General features: G+C 34.3%; 1 protein-coding gene and 1 pseudogene across 11 annotated transcripts in view; both read left to right on the forward strand.

Moving 5' to 3' along the window:
• The window catches only part of STXBP5L (syntaxin binding protein 5L), a 389,595-nt gene that overhangs the window by 335,432 nt on the left and 33,594 nt on the right, over window positions 1–20,569 (forward strand). The gene's annotated exons all lie outside the window — the stretch shown is intronic.
• On the forward strand, window positions 4,105–5,196 carry LOC140594236 (actin-related protein 2/3 complex subunit 1A pseudogene; annotated as a pseudogene).

Genomic DNA, 20,569 nt, shown 5'->3' on the forward strand with positions numbered 1-20,569 from the left:
TTGGCATGGTAAAGTTTCCTTGACTGTATCATATAGATCTGTAATAGAATTTTCTTTCTATTTCAAAAAAAATATTGAGAGCTTTAGCATCAGTTTTTACCCTGGTCAGTTATTTATGAGTTCATACATTTGTTGCAATATTTCTTTGCCTATTAGATTTATCCAAAATGACTTTTTGGTTCTTCCCAAATTAAACAAAAAAATCACTTCTCATACCACATGTGAAAAAAACTATGCAAATACTTAATTATCTGCTGTAAGAACAATTGCTTTTCTCATGTTTCGGTTTGCATATTAAATATTTACTACTGAATGACCAATTAACATCAAACAGTATTTCTGCTTCTATACATGCTCACTAAATATAATGCTCATCAGGATTTAATAATTATACTGTAGTACATACTGTTCCCCCACACTCTTTAATTTTATGTAATTAACAACTGCCTTTTTCCTTTTTCTGTTGTTTCAGTTAAAGGATCAAGAAAGTTAAGTCTGCCAACAGATCTTAAGGCTGATCTTGGTACGGTACGCCAACAATTTAAGTTTTCTTAAATTTCTTAAATTCATTTGGCTGAACATTTTTACCAACAAGTCCATGAATAACAGGTTTCCTGGATGGCGGTGTTTGATGGCTATCCAAAAAGGCTTTTTTAAAAATCACCATACAGTTCTGTTGGCAGCATTTAACATTTCATTTGTTAACAATCATTTTACAAAATTGTGTTTGATAAATCATTACACACCAAGAAATATAATGTTTCATTTCTTTTTAGCATGAAAATGTTTTTGAACATTGAATAATCGTGCATATGGATCCTTCCTTTTGTGACTATAATCATGTAAATAAGCATCATTTTTTTCCCATAATTATTTTCCCTATTCTGTATATTAGTATTATTTAGAATTAATACTAGTTAACAACAACAAAAATGCCTGATACATAAAAGAATGGAGTCCTAGCTCTTTTCTTAATTTTAGAAAAGTTACAGGAAAGTTGATTCACTTTCATTTTTTGCGGTGGTCACAGACTTATTTATAATTCAAACTCTGAAATAAATAGTGCTTTACGAAATAGACCTTCATAAATTTTTCCTTCAGAACTTTTATCTGCTTGTTCCAGTATAGTGTTTTTTTTAATTTAATTACCTTTATTTTCATCTCCTTTATTCTAACTTAAATTCATAGCATTAAATCCTGATAATGTCATGGTTAAAATAACAAAAATACAGTAATTAGTCTTTGCATTATTATTTTTTTTTTAGAGTTTACAAAGCTGCTTCACATACATGATTTTACTTGATTTTCTTAGCAGCTCTTTGAAGTTGCTATTGCTATTCCCAATATTTTTCTTCTCTCTTCAGAGGAGAAACAGATTGTGTTGTTAATAAATGGTAAAGATTTGAAGCTAGATCATAGAATATGTTACCCAAAGTTTATAGAGCATATTCACATACCTCACCTCATTGTATCTAAATTAAATGTTAGACCACAAATAATTACATTTATTATCTAGTTACAGATAATCTTTTATGAATTTGATTAATGCATATTTTATAAATGCAAACCACTAACATAGTAGGTAGTATTATTAGTTCAATATTAAAGAAATTGTTATGAATTAGTGTTTTACCATTATAATTGATGATTGATATCAAAGGAAGAATCAACATTATAGTTTTATTTATTGACCTCCTACAATGTGTCAGATACTATGCTAAATGATTTAGATATATTGCCCAAGACAAGGTAATTGATATTGTTCCCACTTTACAAATGAAGAAAAAAGATTCCCAGCCCACTTCTATGTTTATTAGAAATAACAAAGAAAGCTATTAGTTGTAAATCTAATCTGGAGATCAGTTAGCATAGTTGTTATTAATAACCATTAACAGTTTCTACAAATGTTAGTCTCTCAAAGTCTCCCTCCCAACAGCTTCATTCTCGTTATTTTCACACATACTTTGAGCAAAGACAAATGATGAAAACTAATATATATAAAATTGTCAAGTGTGTGTCACTTTACTAAAGGATTTTTTTTGCACTTAAAAGGATTTATAATAAAATTTCATTAAATATCTACTTATAAGTAAGTTGTTAATATAATTTCATTTAAAAAAATGAAATTTCCAGAAAAAAACCATAAGGCTTCTAGACAAGGATAAATATTTAAATGTAAATTCTTTCACCCAAAACCTTGCTGTAAAATATACCTGGGTCACTTGTAATATGCTTTAGGAAGATCATTTTCCAGTAGTGTAAAATTCATTAGTGAAGGAGGAAGATGTTTAAGAAGCTACTGCTGAAGGCCAGATGAGGAGCCAAAGTAGAAGAACAAAGAAAATGAAGAGAAAAGCAGTCCCGATGGGAGAAGTTACAACTGGTAGGATTACAAACAGTGAGCAAAACAGTGTTGGTAATGCATAGGAAATAGGAGGAGTCCAGAATGACTAAGGCATGTTGAGAATAGTTCTCATGGAAAATACCTGGTTTGAGAGGAAAGGAGAATGAGGTTCAGTTCTACAGGGACATCCATGTTAACCATTCAGTGTACAATTAGAAATTATTGATAACATTCATCTATATCAAGATATTAGTGACTGTGTACATGAGCTATCCACTAAAGACAAAGGAAAAAATGACAAGGTGTTGGAGAGCTTTAGATACTAATATAACTTCTTTGTTATAATAATCCTTAACTGAAGAACAGTGTAACAGTAACAGTAAAATAATAGTAATAGCAGTAAAAACCTCATACAGTAAACACTTATGCAGTTAGAACAGTTAAGTAGTTAGCATTTTATGAGGTAATTGCCAGGTTCATGGGAAATTGCTTTATACCTAACATTTTTACATTTAGTGCAAAACTATCTTGTTTCTCATTTTAAAAAAAAGAAATAGACTTTCTCTTTTCCAACAATATTTTTTTTTAAGATTTTATTATATCTATTCGTGAGAGACACAGGCAGAGGAGAAGCAGGCTCCAGGCAGGAAGCCCGACGTGGGACTCGATTCTGGGTCTCCAGGATCACGCCCCAGGCTGCAGGCGGCGCTAAACCACTGCGCCACTGGGGCTGACCATTTTCCAACAATATTTTGAATTAAAAAAACCTAAAAATGAATTTTATAGAATTCAAGCCTTTTTTTTTTAAGATTTTGTTTATTATAAGAGAGAGAGAGAGAGAGGCAGAGACATGGGCAGAGAGAGAAGCAGGCTCCATGCAGGGAGCCCCATGTACTCGATCCCGGGACTCCAGGATCACACCCTGGGCCAAAGGCAGATGCCAAACCGCTGAGCCACCCAGGGATCCCCCGAATTCAAACCTTATGTGTACATAATCCAGGGGCTGGCACATAACATTATGAATATACTGTTATATATTCACCAAGAATACTATAAATGAAACACAAACCCCCATAAGCCCTTAAAATATATCTATTACAAGAGAAATTCCACCCAATGAAAAGATTCATGAAAAGGCCATGGTCAAAGAACTGCAGTGATTATTTATTTGAGTGTAGAACTAAAATCAACAGTGCCAAATATGATTACAAAATATAATGTAAACTTAAAATCTGTTATATAGAAACAATAGTGAAATTCTAAAGTTGAGAGATGGAATGTAGAGAGGAGGTTAGAGTTCCCAACAAAAGAGAATTCTATAGCTAAATTTGGTGGTTAATTGGTGGTAAAGTGAGAACAAAAACAATCAGAGGAAGAAGAATTACACTAATTTCACTTTTCGTAAGGGGAAGTAAGTTACTATGCATAGCTAACAATTTAAGAAAAATACATATTCAAGGTAACCACTAGAGAAAAGGTGAAATATCTCAAAATTTCAAAAATTAAGCAAAGGGTAATATACAGTTAAAAAATCAGAAAATACAGACCGTATATTAAAAGTGGATATAAAATGCAGAAGCAGCAGAAGACAAAGAAGATACAACCCACTATAAAATAAGGAGATAGAATAGATGTTGATGTTGACTGACCAGAGTCTTCAGATTCTCCATTTTGAGACTCTCAGGACTTCCCTGACTCTACCTTTCTACCTTTTGAAAACACCAAGAATATTGTCACTGCAACAACTTTGTACTAGAGTAATGACTTATCATATTCAGATTGCCCTTAACCACAATAACTACAGACTTCATATCTATAAGAAGAATCAGAGCCAGTGGGTGAAACCTCATGAACTCCAGGAGCACAGTGGACACATCACAAATATGTACTGGTCTTTCAAGAGTGACTACACTGTCCTTTGCAGGAGCCAGGAAGATGGTATCTGGAAGCTTACCCTGGTGATCTTCAGAATTAATTATGTAGCCAATTTGTGACTCATCCCTTCTAGAGAACATATTTGCTATGGATAATGAAGCACAATTCATTTCTGCTTATTACTTGAGCATGAAAATGGCAAGTGGGTAAGCAAACACATTAAAAGGTCCTCAATTTGAAATGGCATACCAACAGTGTTTTCCTGGCAGCAGGATTATGTGACTTCAAATGCAGTGCTTCTGCATACATTAAAGAAGTGAATGAAAACCAACCAGTATGCCATAGGGCAGCAAGATGCATTTTGGTTAGCTGATATCGGAGTCCAATGGTACTGGGAACTGGGTCCCAGCTTCAATTTCTCTGCCAGTGGGAACTCTGTGGCCTAGGTCAGCTATGACAGCAATGTGACTATTGCTGATGCTTCAATGTTCAGGTTTCATCTGAAAACAGTTGCTGCCACTCCTGAATGAATTATTTGTCTCAGAGAATAGCATTGTGTAGCTGCCAGCCATGGCTACTACCCAGTATTCTTTAATTAACTAAGATGACCACGGCTTTTTTTTTTTTTTTTTTTTGACCACAGCTCCTTTAGTCTCCAAATATTCCAAAACAAAGCATCCAGCACATGTTAGCTATGAAATACTTCCAAAACATGGGCAAGAGAGTCACAACTGAGTACTACATTACAGCCTCAGATATACTGCACCAGAATAGATAGCAATTAACTCAAGTGGACAAACAAGATTACTGGAAATTCTGCTGTACAGGAATTAGTGGAGCCATGATAGTTTGGGATTTCAAAACCTTAGAATCTTCTATCCAAGGCCTTCAAATAATTTGAAGCTGAATGAACCTCTTTGATCTAGTATGACAATTGACAACTAACTGCAGGTCTGTGATTTGCATGATGGTGAGGAAAACCAACCACAAGGAAACAGTAAAAACATGTATCATGCGAATATCATTTATGCCTTTTGTTTAAATATCATTGGCAGAAGTGTTTAATGTTTAAAACAGCAGTCTTTTAAAATTTTTATTTTATTTTGGTGCTTTATTCCATTCTTGACCAAAGCTGCTTTTAAGCAATTCATTATGGAAAATTGTTGATTGATTTAAGTGAGAGGAGGTGGTATATAAATTGTCTCCTAGAAAATTAAGTAAAATAAGATGTTCTTTAAAATAGAACTTAGATGAACCATCTCTCATGCCAGTAGATGTAGTAAAATAATTTGCTTTGTATTATAAGAAAAAGGCTTTCAGCATGTATCACATAACAAAATCCAACAACAAAAAAATCTAAAACAAGATGATTCAAAAGTTAGTAGTAGAGTATGTTAGACAACTATTGGTAAAAATAAAACAGGAGTTAATATATTAATATCCAAACTGAGTTCAAGACAAAATACATTAAGTTAGAAAGTGCTTATATTTATAGTGATGAAATGGACATCCACAATGAAACTCTTAAAAATTTTTATTTATTTATTTATTTATTTATTTATTTATTTATTTATTCATTCATTCATTCATTCATTCATTCATTCATTCATGATAGACAGAGAGAGAGAGAGAAAGAGGCAGAGACACAGGCAGAGGGAGAAACAGGCTCCATGCTGGGAGCCCAACGCAGGGCTCAATCCTGGGACTCCAGGATCGCACCCAGGGCCAAAGGCAGGCGCCAAACCACTGAGCCACCCAGGGATCCCCATGAAACTCTTAAAAATTTTAATAAACTAAGTAACGTGGATTAGAAATTATACTTCAAAAACTATAATAAAAAGAAATAGAAATGCAATAATAATGAGAGATTTTGACATAATTTAATGACAACTCATGAAAAAAAAATAAAACAATGAGGAAAAAAGAAACATAACTTATATGAAAGACTTGTTGAATATTTCTTGAACTTTATACCTTAAAATTTTTTCAAGTACCTATTGAAAATTTAAGCCTATATTAAAGCCACAAGAAAACCTCAATACTTTAGAATGTTACAAACCACATTCTCTAATCACAAATTAATGACATAAGAAATAAAAATAGAAAACAAAAACAATCTCTAAAACCTGGAGGATTTTAAACTCTCACATAACCCTTGGCTTGGTTTCTGACTAACTAGATCAGTAGCTAGATTTTTGTTTCCTATCTCTAGTAATATGGATCAAGAACTCTGAAAATTATAGACTAAGGATCTAGAAAGTAGTGGAGAAACTACAAAAATCCTACAGTAGAGAAGAAGAGAAACTAGAGAAAAAATTCTGGGATGCTAAGAAAGTCAACAAAAAATTTACCATAACAATTCATTCCAGTTGAAATTAATTTTATTAATAACAAAGACTTTTAAATGAGACTTTTTATGATGTTCAGAATGATCAAAATAATTAATTTTTAAAAGACTGATAAATTATAAAGCTAAAGGTTTTCATAAATGAAAAACCAATGAAGAATCTTGGATAACAATGCAGGCATCTGGGTGTCTCAGTCAGTTAAGCATCTGTCTCTTGATTTTGTCTCAGGTCATGATCTTGGGGTCATGGCATTGAGCACAGCATAGAACTCTATGCTCAGCGGGAATGTACTTGAGATTCTCTTTCCTCTCCCACTGCACCTCCCTTCTATGCTCTCTTTCTGTCTCTCCCAAATAAATAAATGTTAAAAAAAAAAAAAAGAATCTTGGATAATAATGAACAAATAGAGAACATCAATAAAGAAATAGAAATTATAAAAAGAAACAAGTAGAAATTCTGGAGCTAAAATTACAATAACTAAAATGAAAAATTCACCAGAAATACTCAGTAGCAGATTTGAGTGCCGTTTTGATTAAGGGACTTATGAAACATCATCAAGCATACCAATATTATAGGAATACCAGAAGGAGAAGAGAAGAGAAAAAGGAGAAGAAAGAATATTTGAAGAAATAATAGCTGCAAACTTCTCACATTGGAGGAAAGACATGAACTACAGATCCAATAAATTCTTCAAACTCCAAGTATAATAAACTCAAAGAGATACTCAGATGCATTATAATCAAAGTCTTACAAATAGAGGATCTTAAAAGCAGCAAGAAAGAAATTATTCCTCATAAATAAGAAATCCCCAAGAAGTTTGACAGCCAAATTTATAGTAGAAGCCAAAGAGGCCAGAAAGCAGTGGGATGACATATTTAAAGTGCTGGGGGAAAAAAATCTGTCAACAAAGAATTCCTGTATCTGGCAAAATTTTCCTTCAAAAAATAAAGAGACATTAAGACATTGCCAGACAAACAAAAGCAAAGAGAGGCCATTATTATCAGACCCTCCCTACAAGAAATACTAAAGATAGTCCTATAGGCTGAAATGAGAGGAAATTTGACAGTAACCTAAAGACATATGAAGAAATAAAGAACAATGGTAAAAATAACTATAGGTAGATATAAAAGCCAGTATTATTACATTTTTTAGTTTTAACTCCTTTCTTATTTTCTCCATGAATTTACGTGTTAAGTGTGTAAATCCTTAATGGGCATGTAATAAAGATATAAAGACAAAGATATAAGGGAAGGTGATGAATATTTATAGCAACAGTTTTGTATGCTATAGAAGCTAAATTAGTACAATTAGTACAATTCAAAAGACACTGTTATGAATTTGTAATCACCAACATAACCATTAACAAAAATAAACAAAAGGAAATATGAAGGGAATAAAAAGATATACTGAGAAAAAATTAAATATGAAAAAAAGGCAGTATCGAAGCAATTCATGAACAACACAAGCTATACTTCTGGAAAACAAATAGAAAAATGGCAGAAATGCTTCCATATCAGTAATCATTTTAAATGCAGATGGATTAAATGCACCAATTAAAAGACAGATTGGCAGAATAGATTTAAAAATATATAATCTAACTATATATTATCTACAAGAGAGCCATTTTAAATAAATTTTTAAAAACCCACAAATAGATTGAAATTAAAAGGATGGAAAAAGCCTCCATGCAAGTAGTAACCAAAAGAGATTGCATGGCAAAATTAGTGCCAGACAAAGTAGCCATAAGTAGAAAACTGTTACAAGAAACAAAGAAAGATATAGAGTTAATTTGTTGAGAAGATAAACAATTGCAAACAAATGTGCATCAAATAGCACGCCCAAAATATGTGGAGCAAACATTGACAGAATTGAAGGGGGAATCAGTTCTATAACAACAGTTGAGGAACTCAATAGCTTGCTTTCAATGATGGGTAGCAAATCTAGACAGGAGATCGAACATGAAATAGAGGACTTGAATAACACTATAAGCCAACTAGCTTTAACAGACAAAATACTCCACATAATAACAGAATGCATACTCTTCTCAAGTACATATGGAACATTCTTGAGTATGGAACATATTTTAGGCCACAAAACAAGTCTCAGTAAATTTAAAAAGATTAAAATCATACAGAGTTTTTCTATAACCATCATGGGATGAAACTAGAAATCAGTAAAAACTGAAATTCACAATATTTGGAAATTAAACTGCACACTTGTAAACAACTAATAGGTCAAAGAAGAAGTCACAAGTAAAATGTGAAATACTTTGAATACATTAAAATAATAAGCAAAATTTGCAGGTTACACCAAAGACATGACTCAGAGGACTATAAATGTTTTATAGCTATAAATGCCAAATCAATAACCCAACTCTATACTTCAACAAACTGTAAAAGATGACCAAATTAAACCAAAAGTTAACAGAAGTACAGAAATAATAATGATTACAGATAAAATAGAGAATAGAAAAACAATTAACAAAACCAAAGATTTGTTCCTTAAAAAGATTAACAAATCAATGAACCTTTACCTAGACTAAGAAAAAGAGGGAAGATGCAAATAAAATCAAAATGAAAGTGGGAACATTACTATCAACCCTACAGAAGTGAAGATAATACTTTAAACAATTATATACCAACATTAGATAACTTAGATGAAATAGGCAAATTCCTAGAAACACATGAATTTCCAAAACTGCCTCAAGAGAGAAATCTCAACATAGCTAAAATAAGTAATGATGTTGAATCGGTACTCAAAAACTTCCTGACAAAGGAAGATCAAGGATGAGTTGGCTGGCAAATTCTACCAAATATTTAAATAATTGACATCAATTCTTCTCAAACTCTTCCAAAACATAGGAGAGGAGGGGAACATTTCCTAATTCATTCTGTAACACCAGCATCACCCTAATTTCAAAGCTAGACAACACCACAATGAAATTAGAAACCAACATCCCTTATGAATATGCATGCAAAAATTCAAATTAGCAAACAGCATCCAATAGCATATTAAGCGGATTATGTACCATGGCTAAGTGGGATTTATCCCAGAAATATAAAGGTGATTCAACAGAAGAAAATAAAAGATGTAAAAACATTAATAAAAGAAAAAGCATGATATAGATACACCTCAATTAAGACTGAAAAAGCATTTAATAACATTGAACATCTCTTCATAATAAAAATACTCAGAAAACTAGAAATGGAAGGGAACTTCCTTAAACTGACAAAGGGCATTCCTGAAAAACCCACAGACAAGATCCTACTGAATGATGAAAGATAAAAACTTTCCTCCTTAAGATCCAGAAGGTTACCTGTTTTTACCACTTCTATTCTATATTATACTGGAAGTTCAGCCAGAGAAATTAGGCAAGTAATAAAAGGCATTCAAGAAATGAAACTACTCCTATTGACATATGTTATCCTGTATGTAGAAAATCCCAAAGAAACCACAAAAGAACAACTAGAATAAATGAATTTAAGCCAAGTTGCAGGCTATAATATAAACAACACAAAATCAATTGTTTCTATACATCAATGAAAATTTTTAAAAAGAATTTATTTAAAAATTCATTTTTTTATTGGAGTTCAATTTGCCAACACCCAGTGCTCATCCTTTCCACCCAGTGCTCATCCTTTCCTGATTGTCATACACTTGATATCATATGGTATGTAAGCTTTTCAGATTGACTTCTTCCATTTAGTGATATGTATTTAAGGTTCCTCAGTATGTTTTTTACAGTTTCGTTGCTCACTGCTTTTTGGAATATTTCATTGTCTAGATATACCACAATTTATCCATTCACCTACTGAAGGACATCCTGGTTGCTGCTAGGTTTTGGCAATTAATGAATAAAGCTGCTATAAACATTCATGTGCTGGTTTTTATATGTACCTAAGTTTTCATTTTAGGGGGTAAATACCAAAGACCATGATTGATGAATCATATGGTAAGAGTATGTTTACTTAGGTAACTGACAAACTGTCTTCCAATGTGACAATGAATTTTTTGCATTCCCTAACAATGAATGAGAGTTCCTGTTGTTCCATATTCATTCTAGCATTTGGTGTTGACACTGAAATTTTTGCCATTCTACTAGGTATATAGTTTTTTCTCATTTTTAATTTGCAATTTTAAATATTTTTATATGCTTATTTGCCATCTGTCCATCTTCTTTGGTGTAGTATCTGTGCATATCCTTTGCCCATTTTTTAGTTGTTGTTATTTTCTTATTGCTTATTGGGTTGTTTATTTTCTTATTGCTGAGCTTTACGTGTTCTTTGTGTATTTTTTTTCTTTTTTTCTTTGTGTATTTTGGATAGCAGTCTTTATCCGATATATCTTGAGGCACCTGAATGGCAGTTTTTTAAGCATTTGATTCTTGGTTTCAGCTCAGGTCATGATTTCAAGGTCATAAATTCCAGCCCCATGTCAGGCTCTGCACTCAGCAGAATCTACTTACTTGAAATTATCTCTCCCTTTCCCCCCCGCACCTCCTGTTGTGCTCTCTAAAATAAACAAATCTTTTAAAAAATAAACACTATCAGATGTATCTTTTGCAATTGTCTTCTCCCAGTGTATGTCATCCTCTCATTCTTTTGATAGTATCTTCCACAGGGCAGAAGTTTCTAATTTTAATCAAGTCCAACTTAATATCTTCTTTCATGGATCATGTTTCTGATGTTATATCTAGAAAGTCATCACCAAATCCAAGGTCATCTAGATTTTATGTTTTCTTCTAGTTGTTTTCTAGTTTTGTGTTTTCAGTTTAGGTGTATGATCCATTTTGAGTTGTTTTGAAGGGTACAATATCTGTGCATAGATTATTTTTTTTTTTTTGCATGTAAGTGTCCAGTTGTTCTAGCACCATTTGTCAAGAAGACTGTCTTTGTTCCATTGAATTGACTTTGCTCCTTTATCAAAGATCACTTGACTATATATGTATGGATCTATTTCTGGGCTTTGTGCTCTGTTCCCCATTGATCTATTTGTCTATTTTGTCACCAATACCACACTGTCCTCATTATGTTAGCTTTATAGTGAGTCTTGTAGTTGGGTAGCACCAGTCCTTTGACATTGCTCTCCTCTTTAAATATTGTGTTAATTATTGTGGGTCTTTTACCTCTCTATATAACTTTACAATCAATTTGTCAGTATCCACAAAACAACTTGCTGGGATTTATTTGGACTGTGTTGAATCTATAGATCAAGTTGGGAAGAACTGACATCTTGACAATATTGAGTCTTGCTATCAATGAACATAGAATATCTTTTTATTTGTTCTTCAATTTCTTTCATCAGTAAAAAGATTTTTTTTGTAGTTTGGTAGATTTCCTCATAGAGATCTCATAAATTCTTTGTTAGATTTATACCTAAGTATTTTATTTTTGAGTGAGCCAATGTAAGTGTTATTATTTTTAATTTCAAACTCCATAGCTAGTATATAGAAAAACTCTTGTCCCATGTGAATGCTCACCAAAGAGTAACCTCAGCAGAGGAAAATTTTAACAATCAAGGGGGTAGAATGACCCATTCTGTGGATACGTATTAACCTCTTTCCCAGTCAACCCTCTCAGCACATAATGGGCTCATGAACAAAGAAACCATGGTGATAGGAATGGAGGCTATGCATGGACTGAGCAACATGGACTTTCACTCACCAAAGCTGACCTAGCTACAGTCACTACTGAGTGCCCAATATGACAGCAATAGAAATCAACACTTTCTCTAATTTGGCACCATTCCCTGGGTGATCAGCCAGTTATCTGGTGGCAGATGTTTACATTGGACCATTTTCATCAGGGAAGGGAAAGGATGTTATGCTTACTGGAATAGACATTATTCTGGATATGAATCTGCCCTCCCTTCATGGAATTTTTTTTGCCAAGATTAACATCCATGGATTTACAGGATACCTTATCCACCATTATGGTAATGCACACAGCATCAATAAATTAATTTCAAAGCAAGTGAAGTGTAGCAGTGAGCCAATGCTTATGGGATTCACTGGTCTTACCTTATTCTCCACCATCCTGAAGCAACTGCCTACATACATATGTATTACTAATTTTTTTATTAATGTTAGTATATATTTCATTATCCCTTTACTTTTAATCTATATATGCATGTATACTTAAATTGGGTGTCTTGTAGAAAACATAGTTGGAACTTGTTTTTTAACTATTCTGATAATCTTTGGTTTATTTAGAACATGCATATTTAAAGTGATTATTCTGTTGGATAAGTGTCTACTATAGTCCTTACTGTTTTCTTGTTCTTTGTTCCTATTTTCTTTTTAGTTTTTTTCTGCTTTTGGGGGGTAAACTGAGCATTTTATAGAGGATTCCTTTCCTTCTCTTAGTATATCAGTTAGACTTCTCTTTTTTACTTTTATTTTTAGTAGTTACTCTTGAGTTTATACATTTACAGCTGATCCAAGTCCAGTTTAAGATAACTATACTGCTTCATGGGATGTGCAAGTGCCTTATAAGAACAAAGCCTTCCCAATTTCTCCCTCCTACTTCTTAAATCATTACTGTCATTCATTTTGCTTGTCAGCTACACTGTTATCCTATACACTTTTTGGAAACATAGTTTGGTTTCTAAGAAGCATAATTGGGCCCTGGAACAAAGTTCAAGCATATCTAAAGAATAAAAAACAAATAGCACCTAATAACGTAAGATTCACAATGTCTGGCTTCCAGGCAATATCATATCAATAGGAAAATGCAACCCATGATGAAGAGAAAATATCAATCAACAGAAACTAACCCAGAAGTGATACGTAGGATAAATCCAGTAGACAAGGACATGAAATCAACTATCATAAATATACTCAATATATTCAAGGAGATAGAAGAAAGCACAAGCATGTTAAGAAGAGACATGGAAGATATCAAAAAGACTCACACTGAACTTTTAGAAATGAAAAACAAATGTATGACATTACATGAAATATATGCTAGATGGGATTAACAGGAGAATTGACACTGAAAAAGAAAACATTACTGAACTCAAATTTCTACTCTCCAAAATGAAACAAAGGAATGAAAAGACCAAAATAATGAATGGAGAATTAGTGATCTATTGTTTAACTTCACATTATCTAATACACATACAATAGGAGTCTCAGAAGAAGAAAGGATGGGACAGTAAAAATGTTTTAATAAGTCATGCCACAAATCTTCCTAATTTGATGAACACTGTAAATCCACAGATCCTAGGAGCATAATGAAATTCAAGCATAAGAAACATGAATAATACTACATCAAATTATATCATCATTGAAATCCAGAGGGGGGGGATATATTAACATATAGAATAACAAATATAAAAATAACAGCAGACTTCCAAGATAGAAGAGAATAGAAGAATATTTTTTAAGTACTGAAAAAAGTGTCAATCTAAAATTCTGTACTCAAAAAAATATCATTACAAATGAAGGTGAAATAAATACTTTTAGTGGCAAAAGTTGAAAAGATTCAGGACTAAAAATTAAGCTCTATAAGAAACATTGCAATTAGTCCTCTGAAAGAAGGAAAACAATATAGAGGAAAATCAAGATATACACAGAGGAATGAAGATCCCTGAAAATGGCAAATATATGGGTAAGTGAAATAGATTATTTAAATTTCTTTAAAAAATAATTGATGACTAGAAACATCCCAAATATCCATCAATGAGTGAATGTTAAAAAAATTGTGCCGGGATCCCTGGGTGGCGCAGTGGTTTGGCGCCTGCCTTTGGCCCAGGGCGCGATCCTGGAGACCCGGGATCGAATCCCACGTCAGGCTCCCGGTGCATGGAGCCTGCTTCTCCCTCTGCCTGTGTCTCTGCCTCTCTCTCTCTCTCTCTCTCTGTATGACTATCATAAATAAATAATAAAAAAAAAATTTAAAAAAAATTGTGCCATGTCCATACAGCAGAAAATTCCTCAGCAATAAAAAGAAATGAACTCTGGATAAATACAACCTCCAGAGTCTCAAACTAATCATGGTGAGTAAAAGAAGTTAGACAAAAATAAATATAAACTGTATGATTTCTCTTACATAAAATTCCTGGAATGCAAATTAATGTACAGTAACAAAGAACATCAGTGGTTGTTGGCCAGTAGACAGAGGCAACAAGGAGGCATTAAAAATAAGAATGAGGCAACTCAGAGAGGGGATGGATACATTATTTTTCTATGAAAACTGAAACAGAATAGTTTTTTCAATTTTAAATATGTGCTGCCTATTGCATGTTAATTCTCAACCTATGCTGAGGAATGTGATTGTCAGAGATCCATCATCTAAGAATGAGGAACAACAATTTCTCAGACATCCAGAAACTAAGAGTTCACTACGTGTAGATTTTAAGCTTACATTTATTTTTTATCTTTTTTAAAAGACTTTATGTATTTATTCATGAGAGACACAGAGAGAGAGGCAGAGACATAGGCAGAAGGAGAAGCAGGCTCCATACAGGGAGCCCAGTGTGGGACTTGATCCCAAGATTGTGGGATCACACCCTGAGCCAAAGGCAAGTGCCCAACCATTGAGCCACCCAGACATTCCTGAGCTTAAATTTAAATACTAGTGGAGGAGGAGCTAAGATAATTCAGTAGTAAAAGTACTCTAAGCTTGCCTGGTCACCCAATTCAAGTAGATAATTATAAAACCATTCTGAATACTCAAGAAATTGACCTGAGGACTGATAAAACACACTACACAAAGGCCATGTTGAGGAAGGTGGGAAGTACAGACACAGGGTTTGGGGAAGAAGCAGATCATGGGTGCCACAGAGTGGGGGAGCCCTGGTCATAGAAGGAAGAGAAAGAGAGGAACACACAGGGAATTACACAAAGAAAACACTTCCCCACAGCCATTGACTAGGAAAACAAGAAGGGTTGATTTTCATGAGTTTTTACAACCACGGGGCTCAAAGACTGGAGTTAGAGAGGTCTATAGCATGGCAGGTGTGGAGCCCAGTTAGCACTGCAGTGTTCCTGTGGAGGAGGGCAGATAGCCCAGGAGCAGACAGCCCAGAGACAGACGGTGTAATCAGAGGATCCCTTGGGACACACTGGGAGAGACGTTTCCACTTCCTGGAGTACATCCAACAGAGGTGGCATTGCTTCTCCAGGGACAAAGGAGCCAACAGGCACCATTCCTCAACATAAACTAACTTCAGCGTCAACAGTGGCTACCTAACCCGCTTTTACCAAGTCCTGTCCTGCTGTGATCTGCCGGTAATTCTTTTCTTGGGCAAGTGTACCTGAGCAGCAGTACAGCAGACCCATCCTCCCAAAGACCAGCAGAAACCTTCCCCAACATACATACATACACACACACACACACACACACACACACACACACACCCCAGGTCTACTGACCATAGAGTTCTGCAAAGCTCCAGCTCTAGTGGAAACAGCATCAGGATTCTTTCAGCCAGCAGACCAGAGCACACCTTGTTAAAACTTGCCACACTCTGGACAAGGTCAAAACACTCCCCACTGCAGGCAAGGAGAAACTCTGCAGAGGACTGACTTGAGGGAAAGAGCAGCCCAAATACAGCAGCATAGTCCATGCAACACACACCAGAGATGCTTCCTGAAGCACGAGGCCCTGCACATTATATGATCTCCATAAAGCCTTTACCTTCAGAAGCAGGAAACATAACAGGCTTTCCTAAGACACAGAAGACAGAGTCCTAGACAAAATGTGACATGGAGGAATTCATCTCAAAAGAAAACAAGAGAAGGTCATGGTCAGGGACCTAATAGAAACAGATATAAATAATATGCTTGATCCAGAATTTAAATCCAATCATAAGGATACTGGCTGGCCTTGAGAGACACATAGAAGACATCAGGGAGACCCTTACTGCAGAGATGAAAGAGCTAAAACACAATCAGGCCAAAATGAAAAATGCAGTATCTGAGATTCAAAACCAACCAAAACCAACCATCCACAAGGATGGAAGACACAAAGGAACAAACAAGTTCCTAGAAGATAGAATTATGGAAAATGAAGCCAAACAAAAGAAAGAAAGTCTTGGATCATGAAAGTAGACCTAGGGAACTCAGTGACTTCATCAAATGTCCTAACACTCATATCATAGGAGTCCCAGAAGAAGAGAGAGAGAAAGGGGGGACAGAAGTTTATTTGAAGACATTATGGCTGAAAGCATCCCTAATTTGGGGAAGGAAATAGACATCTAAATCCAGGAGACACGGAGCACTCCCATCAAAATCAACAAAAGCAGGCCAACACAAAGGTATATCATAAATTTCCAAAATATAAAGAAAAAAATCCCAAAAGCAGCAAGACAAAAGAAATCCCTAGCTTACAAGTCAAGACAAATAAGGTTAGCAGCAGATCTCTCCACAGAAACCTGGCAGGCCAGAAGAAAATGGTATGATATATTCAACATGATGAATGGGGAAAAAGGCAGCCAAGAATGTTCTATTCAGCAAGGCTAGATATTCTTCTTCAGAATAGAAAGAGAGACAAAAACGTAAAGGAGTGCATGACCACTAAACCAGCCCTGCAAGAAATATTAAAGAGTGGGAAAGAAAGACCAAAAGCAACAGAGACTAAGAAAGGAAAAGAGAGGGATCCCTGGGTGGTGCAGCGGTTCGGCGCCTGCCTTTGGCCCAGGGAGCGATCCTGGAGACGGGGGATCAAGTCCCACATCGGGCTCCCGGTGCATGGAGCCTGCTTCTCCCTCTGCCTGTGTCTCTGCCTCTCTCTCTCTCTCTCTCTCTCTCTCTGACTATCATAAGTAAATAATTTAAAAAAAAAAATTTTTTTTTAAAAAAAAAGAAAGGAAAAGAGAATCTTCAGGAACAATGTAAAACAAGTGATAAAATGGCACTAACTTCATATCTATCAATCACTCTGAATGTAAATGAACTGAATGCTCTGAGAAAAAGACATAGGTGTCAGAATGGATTAAAACAAAACAAAACAAAAGGCCCATCTATATACTGTCTGGAAGAGACTCCTTTCGACCTAAACACACCTGCAGATTGAACGATGAGGGGAGGGAAAAACATTTATCATGCAAATGGACATCAAAAGACAGTGAGAGTAGCCATACTTATAATGGACAAACTAGATTTTAAACCAAAGACTGTAACAAGAGATAAAGAAGGACACTATTTCATTATAAAGGGACTATCCAACAAGAAGGACCCAACCATTGTAAATATTTATGCCCCCAACTCGGGAGCACCCAAATATTTAAAACCATTAATAACAAACATAAAGGAACTCAATGGTAACAATACAGTAACGGTAGAGGACCTTAATACTCCACTTACATCAACAGGCAGATCATCTAAGCAGAAAAATCAACAAGGAAACAACGGTTTTGTTCGGTCCACACTGGACCAAATGTGTCTGGACTTCATAGATATATTCAGAACATTGCATCCTAAAGCAGAATTCACATTCTTTTCAAGTGCACATTCTCCAGAATAGATCACACACTAGGCCCCAAATTGGGCCTCAACAAATACAAAAAGATTGAGATCATACTGTGCATGTTTTCTGGCTACGATACTATGAAACATGAAGTCAACCACAAGAAATTTGAGAAGAGCACAAATACATGGAGGTTAAAGAACATTCTACTAATGGATGAATGGGTCAACCAAGAAAGTAAAGAAGAAATTAAAAAGTACATGGAAACAAGTGAAGATGAAAACACAACAGGCCAAAAGCTTTGAGATGCAGCAAAAGCGGTCAGAAGAGGGAAGTATATAGCCATACGGGCCTACCTCAAGGAGCAAGAAAAATCTCAACTATACAACCTAAGTTACACCTAAAGGAGCAAGAAAAAAGAACAATAAATTAACCCTAAAGCTGGCAGAAGAAGGGAAATAATAAAGATTAGAGGAGAAATAAGTGATGCAGAAATTTAAAACAAAGAAACTAGTAGAACAAATCAATGAAACCAGGAGCTGGTTCTTTGAAAGAATTCTTAAGATTGATAAACACCTAGCCAGACTTATCAAAAAGAGAAAGGACCCAAATAAATAAAATCATCAATGAGAGAGCAGAGATCACAACCAACACTACAGAAATACAAACAATTATAAGAGAATATTATGAAAAGCTACATGTCAACAAATCAGACAATATGGAAGAAATGGATAAATTCCTAAACACATATAAACTACCAAAGCTGAAACAGAAAGAATAGGAAATTTGAACAGATCAATAACGAGCAAAGAAATTGAATCAGTAATAAAAACAAAATCTCTTAACAAACAGAAGTCCAGGGCCAGATGGCTTCCCAGTGGAATTCTACCACACATTTAAAGAAGAGTTAATACCTATTCCTCTCAAGCTGTTCCAAAAAAAATGGAAACGGAAGGAAGACGTCAATGAGGCCAATATTACCTTGCTTCCAAGACCAGACAAAGACCAAAAAAGAGAACTGCGGGTCCATATTCGTGATGAGCATGGATGCAAAAATTCTCAACAAAAGACTAGCAAATTGAACCCAGCAGTACATTAAAAGAATCATTCACCACAATCAGGTGGGATTTATTCCTGGGCTGCAAGGGTGGCTCAATATTTGCAAATGAATTGTGATACACCACAATAAAAGAAAGGATAAGAACCACATGATCCTCTCAATAGATGCAGAAAAAAAAATTGAGAGAGCACAACATTCATTAATGAGAAAAACCATCAACAAAGTAGGGATAAAGGGAACATACCTCAAAATAATAAAGGCCATATACAAAACCCCACAGCTAATATTTTCCTTAATGGGCAAAAAACTAAGAGCTTTTCCCCTTTGGTCAGAACAAGACAGGGATGTCTATTCTCACCATTGTTATTTAACATAATACTGGAAGTCCTAGCCTCAGCCATTAGACAACAAGGAAATAAAAGGCATCCAAGTGGGCAAGGAAGAAACCAAACTTTCACTATTTGCACACAACATGATTCTCTATGTTGAAAACCCAAAGGACTCCACCAAAAAATTGCTAGAACTGATACATGAACTCAGTAAAATCACAGGATACAAAATTCAACACACTGATATCTGTAGATTTCACTCGTATGTTAAGTTCAAGAAACTAAACAGATGAATATGGGAGAAAAAGAAAGACAGTCAAAATGACAAAACAGACTTATCTATAGAGAACCAACTGAGGATTGCAGGAGGGGAAGTCTGCAGGGGGTTGGGATAAATGTGTGATGACAATTAAGGAGAGCTCTTGTGGATGAGTACTAGGTTTGTATGTAAGTGATAAATACAAAATTCTACTGGAAGTAATATTATACTGTATGTTACCTGGAATTTAAATAAAAACTTGAGAAAAAAAAACTTAAGAGAAAAGGGAAAGTAAATCATACAATGAAAATACAATTTTAATCCTAGGGCCTTGTTTAATCAAATAAGAATAGGGAAGAATATTTTAATAACTATGTAAATAATAATGTTTTTACCAAAAGGAAAAATAGATTACTAGGCAATGCAATTAAATATATAAATATAATATTATGTCTATGTATTCAAAAGAATGTGATAAAATTATTATACTTACAGGAGATAAAATTTTAAACCTTAAACCTGAAGAGAATCAACTGAATAATAAATAGAATTCAGTCACATGGCTGGTTATAAAATTCTTACGTATAACTAGTATTAAAAATTATGCCATATTGGGTCCTAACGTATGAAAAATTCAATGAGTAGGAGAAAAAAAAATCTACAAAGAGACCAAATGAATACAGAAATTTTGTAGTTGTAAATAATTAACCTTTAAAATAAGTAGGGTAAAGGTAAGACATTCAGTAAATGCTTGGGACAACTAACTAGGCATCTGAAAAAATAATTTCTCTATAACAAAATAAATTCTAGATAATAAAAGCATAAATAGAGAGAAACCATAAAAGTGCTTTAAAAAAAAAGCATGTGAAAATGTTTTTAATAGTGTTTGAGCAAATACTTATTTGCTAAAGATAGCACAAAACTCAGTACCCATAGAAAAACA

The sequence above is a fragment of the Vulpes vulpes genome, chromosome 1 (assembly GCF_048418805.1).
Source record: "Vulpes vulpes isolate BD-2025 chromosome 1, VulVul3, whole genome shotgun sequence".
NCBI classification, from domain to species: domain Eukaryota; kingdom Metazoa; phylum Chordata; class Mammalia; order Carnivora; family Canidae; genus Vulpes; species Vulpes vulpes.